Consider the following 9242-nt stretch of genomic DNA (forward strand, 5'->3'; position numbering starts at 1 on the left):
ATATTTTTTGAAGTGTTGTTTCGTGCTTTATCTTGTGAATGTTACCTCATTGATGTTTCAAAGTGTATTTTTTTTCGTAGGAAACATATGACTCAGGATAGTTTTGTAGTGTGGCTTATCTTCTCAGTGTTACCTCTCATGATGTTTGAAATTGCATTTTTGAAGTTTTTCGTAGGAATCATTCGTTGGAAAACTTTGTAGTGATGTGCCATGGTTTATCTTGTCAATGTTACTTCAGTTGATGCTTTAGGGTAAGTTTCTTCTGGGTAGGTTAGAATGGCCGACCAAACTAACCTAACCTGAAGGAACCTATTTTAAAAGTAGTTAACTTAATATAACCTAAAATATTCAGATATGCTGCACATTGAAAAATCAATAGAGGTAACTGACAAGATAAACCACGACATAAGACTGCAAACAATAACCTTTCACACGTTTCAAACGAAAAAGTTTCAAAATGCACTTTGAAAGATCAGCAGATAACACTGACTGTATAAAACACGAGACAACACTACAAAAATATCCCTAGTAACACGTTTCAAACGAAAAAATTCCAAAATGGACTTTGAAACATCAATAGAGGTAACACTGACAAGATAAATCACGATACAACCTTACAAAATATCCTAAATTATCAAAGGAGGAATCAAAGGAGGTAACATTGACAAGATAAACCAAGACACAACACTTCAAATTATCCTAGGTCATGCGTTTCAAATGAAAAAATTCCCAAATTGACTTTGCAGCACTAGCAGAGGTAACGCTGACAAGATAAAGCACGACAGAACACTAAAAAAATATCCTAATTCATACGCTTCAAACAAAAAAAATCCAAAATACACTTACCTCTGTTAAAAAATGAACAGAGGTAACACTGACAAGATAAACCACAACACAAAACTACAAAATTATCCTTATTCAAACGTTGCCTACCGAAAAATTACAAAATGCAAATTAAAACCAAAAAATTTCGATTGCACTTTGAAACATCAACAGCGGTAATACCGAAAAGATAAATCACGATACAACACTACAAAAATATCCTGTCATGCGTTTCAAGCAAGAAAAATTCCAAAATGCACATTGAAACATCAATAGAGGTAATACTAACAAGATAAACCACCAAACAACACTACAAAAATATCTTATTTCATAAGTTTCAAACAAGAAAAATTCCAAAGTGCACTTTGAAACATCAACAGAGGTAATACTGAAAAGATAAACCACGGCACAACGCAAAAAAAAATCCAAAGTCATAGGTTTCAACCGAGAAAAAATCCAAGTTGTTATTAGAAACATCAACAGAGGTGACACTGAAAAGATAAATCACGACACAAAGCCAAAAAATTCCAAAATGCACTTTGAAACATCAACAGACGTAACACTGACAATATTAACCACCAGACAACACTACAAAGAATCGTAATTTTTTTCGTATTTTTTGGTTTGAAATTTTAAGTTCCGTTGTTCAATGCTACGTGACTGGTAAGGGGGGGGGGGGGGGTAGTCGTGTAATATCGGGGGGGGGGGTATTTTGAGGGTTAATATGAAACTCCAGGCTCGCGAAAAACCCTAATAAATGGATTGAAAATACATTTTTAACAGGAAAAAAATCTTGAAAATGTCTTAGGAATCCTGAGGGGAGCCAGAGGGTGTCGTGTGCCATCTCTAATTTTCCACTGCAACGTGAATTGTAATGGGTGTATCTTGTTGAGGGTGGATTGCTAAAACGTAAATTAGTATATTTAAAAGCATATTTGTGTTATGAAAATATCTGTAAATGCCTTTGGAATATTGAGAGTGCCAGAGAGTGCCATATGGCATCCATAGTTTGCCACGGTGGCGTGAGTTGCCTTGGAGGCACCTTGTTGAGGGTAGATTGGTAAAACATAAATCATTGCAATTAAAAGTATTTTTTTTATTATAAAAATATCTGTAAATGCGTTTGGAATAATGACAGTATCAGAGGGTGCGGTATGGATCCATAGTTTGCCACGGTGGTGTGAATTTCTATGGAGTATCATGTTCTGGTAGTGAAATGCCGAGTTATGCTGCTCAATGCCACGCGGATGGCAGGCGTTTAATGCCACGGTGGTTTGGAGTGTTTTGGAGGTTATTATGAAAGTCCAGGCTCGCAAAAACCTCGAATCAAAGGTTTGAATGCATATTTTTAACAATAAAAAATCCTGAAAATGTCTTAGGAATACCGAGGGGAGCTAAAAGGTGTCGTGTGCCATCCATTGTTTGCCACCATGGCGTGCATTGCCATGGGGGCATCATGTTGAGTGTGGATTGCTAAAACATAAATCAGTGGATTTAAAAGCATATTTTTATAATGAAAATATCTGTAAATGTCTTTGGAATAATCAGAGTGCCAGAAGTTGCCATATGCCATCTATAGTTTACCACGGTGGCATTCATTTCCTTGGACTAGCACACTCTTGAGCTTAAAGATAAGGTGGGAGAATTTTTGAGAATTTTTTGGGAGAGGGGACTGAAATCTAACATCCCAGTCAAAGAAACGATGCAGCTTTGTAAAAGCTCTGAATATGGCTTAAATTTAGCTCTGATATCAACTCCGCCCTCAGGAAATAATTTCTAGGGGAGGGTGGGGCGTATTCTCATGATGGTGTGAAATAATCGTAGAATTGGCTAAAAGAAACGAGGGGCTTTTCGTTAAAAGCTCTTAATATGGCTTAAATTTTGCTCTAATATCAACCCCGCTGGTGATACCAGGGACAGAATCTGCAAGGCCTTATCTAGGGGGGGGTGACCCCCCCCTGAAATATTGGTCTGGCACGTAAAACGTAACAAAAATGGACATAAGCAAATTTTGTATGCGTTTTTTAAGTTTTTTTTTGTGTAGGCCCCCCCCCCCAAAAAAAATAGTAAAACCCCCTCCGAAAAAAAATCCTGGGTACGGCCGTGGGAACTGGAAAGAGACTAATACGGAAATTCTTAGTATGAAATTAAGAAAGTATTTTAGATGACATTCTTGTTTATTAGGTGTTTGGCACTTATCCATCTTAACCCTAATGCATATAAAAATTTGAAATTGAAACATCAGAAAACTCGTAACAAAAATCTTATTCGAGCAAGTCTTAAAACTGTAGAAATTTTTACCTCAACCTTAAAAACCCCTGCAAAGTACGTCGCCATTCAAGCTGTTCTCTCTCTTTATGCCTAAGGTCATGGAGCTGGTATAGTTCTTGATTCTGGAGATGGTGTATCTCATACCGTTCCAATATATCAAGGTTATGCCCTCCAGAAAGAGAAATAGTTCGTAATATCAAGAAGAAGTTATCTTATTTCGCTCTTGATTTTGAACACGGAATGGCCACAGCAGTAAGGTCAACTTCTCTCGAAAGGAGCTATCAGCTTCCCGATCCACAGATAAGGCAGATGAAATTGCCCGAGGGACAATATCAGAGAATTCTACAGCTTAGTGGGAGTGGTAGCTACGACTTCATTTTAGAGGATATTGAATTTTTGGTATGGCAAAAAGAAGAGAAATATTCACTAAAATCAAGTAATTATGCTAGATCTTTTTGTTCTTACTGTGGTGTTGTTTGGTGGCAGGAACCAGTTTTCCAAAGCAATAACGTAAAAATTTTGTGTGAACATTACAGAAGGTTACTAGTGTTTTGAAAATCGTAATAATTTGGGGGACAGGCCCATTAGTCCTCTGGGTACGTGCTTAGTCAAAACGAACCGTGTAAACATGCACTCTGCTGTCTTTGGCCACTTGCCTATATACACTGATAGAGATTTTTCAGCTTTATTTCCTAATTGGCGCGGGTTAAAACTTTACTCAATGTATGCAATAATTTGAATAGGTTTAAAAACAATTAAGTAGTGGGAATGCATTTTGATTTTAATATTAAATACCCATTCTCCTCTAACTCTGTTTAATTTTAATAATGGCAATTTCGAGAATCAAATATCAAATTTAAAATATCAAAATTTTTCAAATATCAAATTCAAGTTGTTCCAGAATTGTTTTTTGCGTTTCAGGGACCCATGGGAAATCCTTAAGGATAGAACCAATCTTATTTTGTATGTATTTTCTGAATAGTTTTACTAGTATGCATGTATTTAACAAGTTTTACCTAACATAGGGATACCATAAAGATCTTATGGTAGACGCTCCACTATGCCGGGTAAAGAAAGTAAAGCGTCGCAACCCGTTAAGGCAGGTGGTATTCTTCAGATGAGCCCTAATGAAAAATTACTACTTGGAAATATTTAACTAGATTTAAGGTGCTTTTGCTTGTAAATTTACAACGACTTACATTTATTGATGACGACTTTGCATGGATTTGGACATTTTGATTTAGTTGACGGTTCGGTTATACTGTTTTGTCGTAGGTAACTGTATAGATGAGTAAGGTTAAAGCCTCGTTCAAGTGCAATTTTATCTCAATTGCTGGAGTAGGATGACAGTCCTTTTCTTCCTCTTCTCTCTCTCTCTTTTTTTTTTTTTTTTTTTTTTTTTTTTTTTTTTTTAAGCCAAGTAATTACCTCCGAAACATTATATAGACATATATGTATTCAATATTTAGTCTATTTTACAGTAAATACATATATGTGTTATCTAAGGAACACTCTGGGTTAAACTATGGGCTGTGAAATGAAATCACTTTTGAGTTTGATTAAGTATGAGTTTCGTCTACATGGTGACTGAAGCATCATTCTTTGAAAAATAATGAGCTCCAAAAATTCAGCATTGTTTAAAGTTAAAAATTGATGTTTAACACGACTAAAATGTCATTCTCGGCTAAATTATGAGTAAAAAACAGCAGTCGTGCCTAGAAATTATGATAATACAAGATCAAAAAAGTCATTTACAGGTCAAAAATTGGTTACAATTAACTAAAAAAAGTGGCTCAAATATATTTTCGTATTTGAATTTTGGATTTTTACTTTTTTTTTTCTTTTTTTTTAGGTTATTACCATTGGTAATGAACAATTCTGTTCCCCAGAAGCACTATTTAAACCATCTTTCTTGGGGATGGAAACTTGCGGTATCCATGAAACTGCTTACAATAGCATCATGAAATGCAACATCAGGCAGAACTTTTATGCCAACACAATACTTTCAGGTAAGATTCTTATTAAAACAAGATTAACATACTAGTCAAACAGTTCGTGGTAACGAACTGTAAGTAAGGTGCGACCCGGCTCAATAGTAACCGAAACTCTAAAAAATGGAACTTTGATACATTGATACCAATGCATATATCAAAAGAATTGTATTTTTATGCTGATTTCAAAAATATATGTTCCATTAAGTTTAGTCTCACCCATCAAAGGTTACGAGCCTGAGAAAATTTGCCTTATTTTCAAAAAAAGGGGGAAATACCCCGTCATAGAATTTTAATGAAAATCACACCATCAGAATTAGTGTATCAGAAAACCCTGTTGTAGAGGTTTCAAGCTTCTATCTGCAAAAATGTGGAATTTGTATTTTTTGCCTGAAGAAAGATCACGGATGCGTGTTTATTTGTTTTCTTCCCCAGGGGCCATCGTATTGACCCAGCGGTCCAAGAACATCGTGAGAGGGCTCATTTGAACAGAAATTAGAAGTTATAGTGCCATTTTTAATTGACCAAAAAGATTTTGCCCCCTAACTAGGCCTCTTCCCCACTCCTTTTCGCCAAAATTTGTCTGATTAAAATTTTAAGATAACCATTTTGTTCATGATAGTTCAAAGGCCCAGTAAATATGCCTTTGGATATAACATGACCCCCCCCCCCCTATCCCCAGAGGAAAGGTCATTAAGTATAAAAATTGCCCTTTGTTTATGCATAGTATTTGTTGTTGGGAAACATGCATACATTTTAGGAGGGCAAGACAGTTTTCTGCTTGGGGTTTTTTAACTGGAGAACTTTCAATGGGGAGGTAAGTTTCCAGAGGTTGAACTTGTCAAAGGAAATTATACACTGGGTTTTATATTTCTGACTTTCTGTTTTCCGTCTCAATTTTACGCGTAGAGTTGTTAAGGGTTATTGTCCTGGGTAAATTTTCACCGGGATTGAATTTTCTAGAGGATATATCTGTGGGGATGGTATTTCTCCGTGGAGTTGGTGCCTGATTTCCTGGGATTATTTAAAAAAAACGATCAGAAATTAAATAAGAAAACAAGTTTTTCAACTGAAAGTAAGGAGCAACATTAAAACTTAAGACGAACAGAAATTATTACGCATATGAGGGGGGTTGCCTCCTCCTCAACACCTCGCTCTCTATGCTAAAGTTTAAATTTTGTTCCAGTTCTGTAAGAACGACTCCTGAAACGCTTTGTTCGTTTAATTGGAACAATAAGAAGCTTTTTTCAAAAGTACTAAAACTTTAGCGTAAAGAGCGAGGTGTTGAGGAGGAGGCAACCCCCTTCATATACGTAATGATTTCTGTTCGTTTTAAGTTTTAACGCTGTCCCTTACTTTCAGCTGAAAATTTAACTAGAAAGAAGAAGCTCAGTACTCCCAAATGTAAATTCATGCGCATGAGCAAGAAGGGTATTTCAAAGGATCCTTAAAACTTGTAAAATTGTCTCCGTATTACAATTAATTTTGATATAGCATTCACGTCATTATCAACTGACTATTCATGAAAGAATATGGGACTCATTGCAGGATCCACATCATACAGTAGAGTTTAATACGAATATTGTATAGCTGTTTTCACGACGGGGGGCTCTAAAACCGTAAGTTAAGGTTTTAGATCATAAATAATCGATAGGAAATCTATATATATATATATATATATATATATATATATATATATATATATATATATATATATATATATATATATATATTTATGTATTTGTGTATATTATAGAGGCCATATCATTCAGCGACACCAAATTTCTATGAGCCTTTCTGACACCATGGTTCATGGAATCTCCAAAAAATGTACATTAACGTCCCATGGCAAGTGCGCAAAGGGGGGCGTTGCATTTACGTACTCAACTCCTAGAACCTAAAGATATTTACATTATCCCCCTTATTTGTATAAATTTCACATTAATTCTTGTGTTTTTAAAAATTAATCGTTTTACTTAAATATATATATATATATATTATATATATATATATATCTATGTATTTGTGTATATTATAGAGGCCATATCATTCAGCGACACCAAATTTCTATGAGCCTTTCTGACACCATGGTTCATGGAATCTCCAAAAAATGTACATTAACGTCCCATGGCAAGTGCGCAAAGGGGGGCGTTGCATTTACGTACTCAACTCCTAGAACCTAAAGATATTTACATTATCCCCCTTATTTGTATAAATTTCACATTAATTCTTGTGTTTTTAAAACTTAATCGTTTTCCTTGGGATGATGTACTTCCTCCTAAACACTCCCCCCTTTGAAAAAAGATGCCTACTTGCTTACTCAGTGACCCTATATTTTGCTTCGAAGCCAGTTCGACTAGCTCCAGATTTAAAATTGTTCATCTATTATACTACCCTCAATGCTCAAAACATGAAGCAATACAAAAATAGATTAGTCGATCACAATAAAACCAGAAACTCATCTTTTATTCATATTTCTCCCTTGCTTCTGCTTCCAACATGGGCTAATCGATTCGGCATTTGAGCTGTTCACGTTCTAGCCTTCTTTGAGCTAAGTACACACATGCAAGTTTAAGATAGAGCTTGCTCTTCAGTGCCATCTAATTTCTATGTTAATATAAATCAAATAGATTACTAACGTGAGACAACCAGTTAAAAAAAAAAAAAAAAAAAAAAAAAAAAAAAAAAAAAAAATCTATATGAATCACTGGTAAAGTAAACACAGTTGGGGCACTTGAATATTAGGTTGGAACTTATAAAGGATACCAAGCTTCAAAATAATAACATTACTTGCTTTTTTTTATAACGAGGACTAATTATGTGGGGGTGGAAGGTGGAGTACGATGGTAACTAAGTCAATTTATTAGTCATCCAAAAACAAGGCAAGTTAATTTAGAGATGGCCTTGGGGCAAGAGCAACTACTTATCATTAATTAAAATATTTAACAAGAGCGTAGCAAACCACTTCCTCTAGTTCAACAATACCTCAAATTCCCAGAAAAGAATATTCCAAAAATGAAAGTTTTGTAGGTTGGCAGTCTCTTCTAAAAGCTTGGTATTTTATCAAAATTTTAATTCAGTTTAAAATAAATGTTCAAGCTAACTATTATAAGAAAATATCGAGAGGATTACTGAAAAGCCTGTTTAGTAAAGCTATTTGATATAGAAATATAATATGCACTTTCGCTAATTTAATAACTTCACTTTGCCTTTGCTACATATGAATTTAGCTTTTCTTTATTGGAGTCAAAACTAAATTTTGACAGGTTTCTTTCAAGAATTACCCATTCACAGCCTGCGTCTTCTAACGAGCTACAATTTTTAATGCGTATATGTCTTTCGTTGGCTATAAATCTTTCATTTGGCTACACTATTTTTTTAACTTGCATTTATTTTTAATTCTACCCAATTAGTCGCTGCTGAAAATTGTTAGCAGACGGTTTTTTTTCCTAACTCTTCTCTTTTCAGGAGCTAGCAGAAAACTGTCAGTAAATATTATCAGTTAACACTGGAACAGTAGGGAAAGCCCCAGAATGTGATCAAGTATAATTTACTACCTACTACGGCAGTACACACAAATCTGTTTTTGTTCAGCAACACTTTCGGGAAAAAATTAATGTTGAAGCAAGCCAGAACGGAACATCTATTAATATTGACTGTGGAAATGCTTCAATCAATGAGCAAACATTACAATTTTCATTTATAAAGAATCCTTTTATTTTTTTCAGTTTTTAAATGATTTAAACTGCCTTTCCGTAAATACTTTAAAAAAATAAAAATATTAAAAAAAGTAAAGATTTACCGGTGTTATCCGTTTTATTAAAAGCTTTACCATTTTTCAATTCATTTCATTTTAATTTTCAGTTTATTTATTATGAGAGTTTTTCTAGCATAACGTATGATTTATTGGATTTATTTTTTTCTCTTTCAGGTGGTACTACCATGTTCCCTGGCATTGCTGATTGAATGCAAAAGGAATTGACCATGCTTGCACCATCCGCAATGAAAATTAAAATCGTTGCCCGACCTGAACGCATATACTCCGTTTGGATTGGAGGCGCAATTCTTGCATCTCTATCTACATTCCAACAGACGTGGGTCTCCAAGCAGAAATATGACTGACCTGGGCCATCCATTGTCCATAGAAAATGTTTCTGA

The 9242-nt window shown here is 34.8% G+C and overlaps 1 pseudogene; it reads left to right on the forward strand.

The window, feature by feature from the left end:
- Positions 1-210: 210 nt before the first annotated feature.
- Positions 211-9242, forward strand: LOC148942165 (actin 302-like; annotated as a pseudogene).

This window comes from Artemia sp. Qi Xiang Cuo, chromosome 17 (genome assembly GCF_049724085.1).
Source record: "Artemia sp. Qi Xiang Cuo chromosome 17, ASM4972408v1, whole genome shotgun sequence".
NCBI classification, from domain to species: domain Eukaryota; kingdom Metazoa; phylum Arthropoda; class Branchiopoda; order Anostraca; family Artemiidae; genus Artemia; species Artemia sp. Qi Xiang Cuo.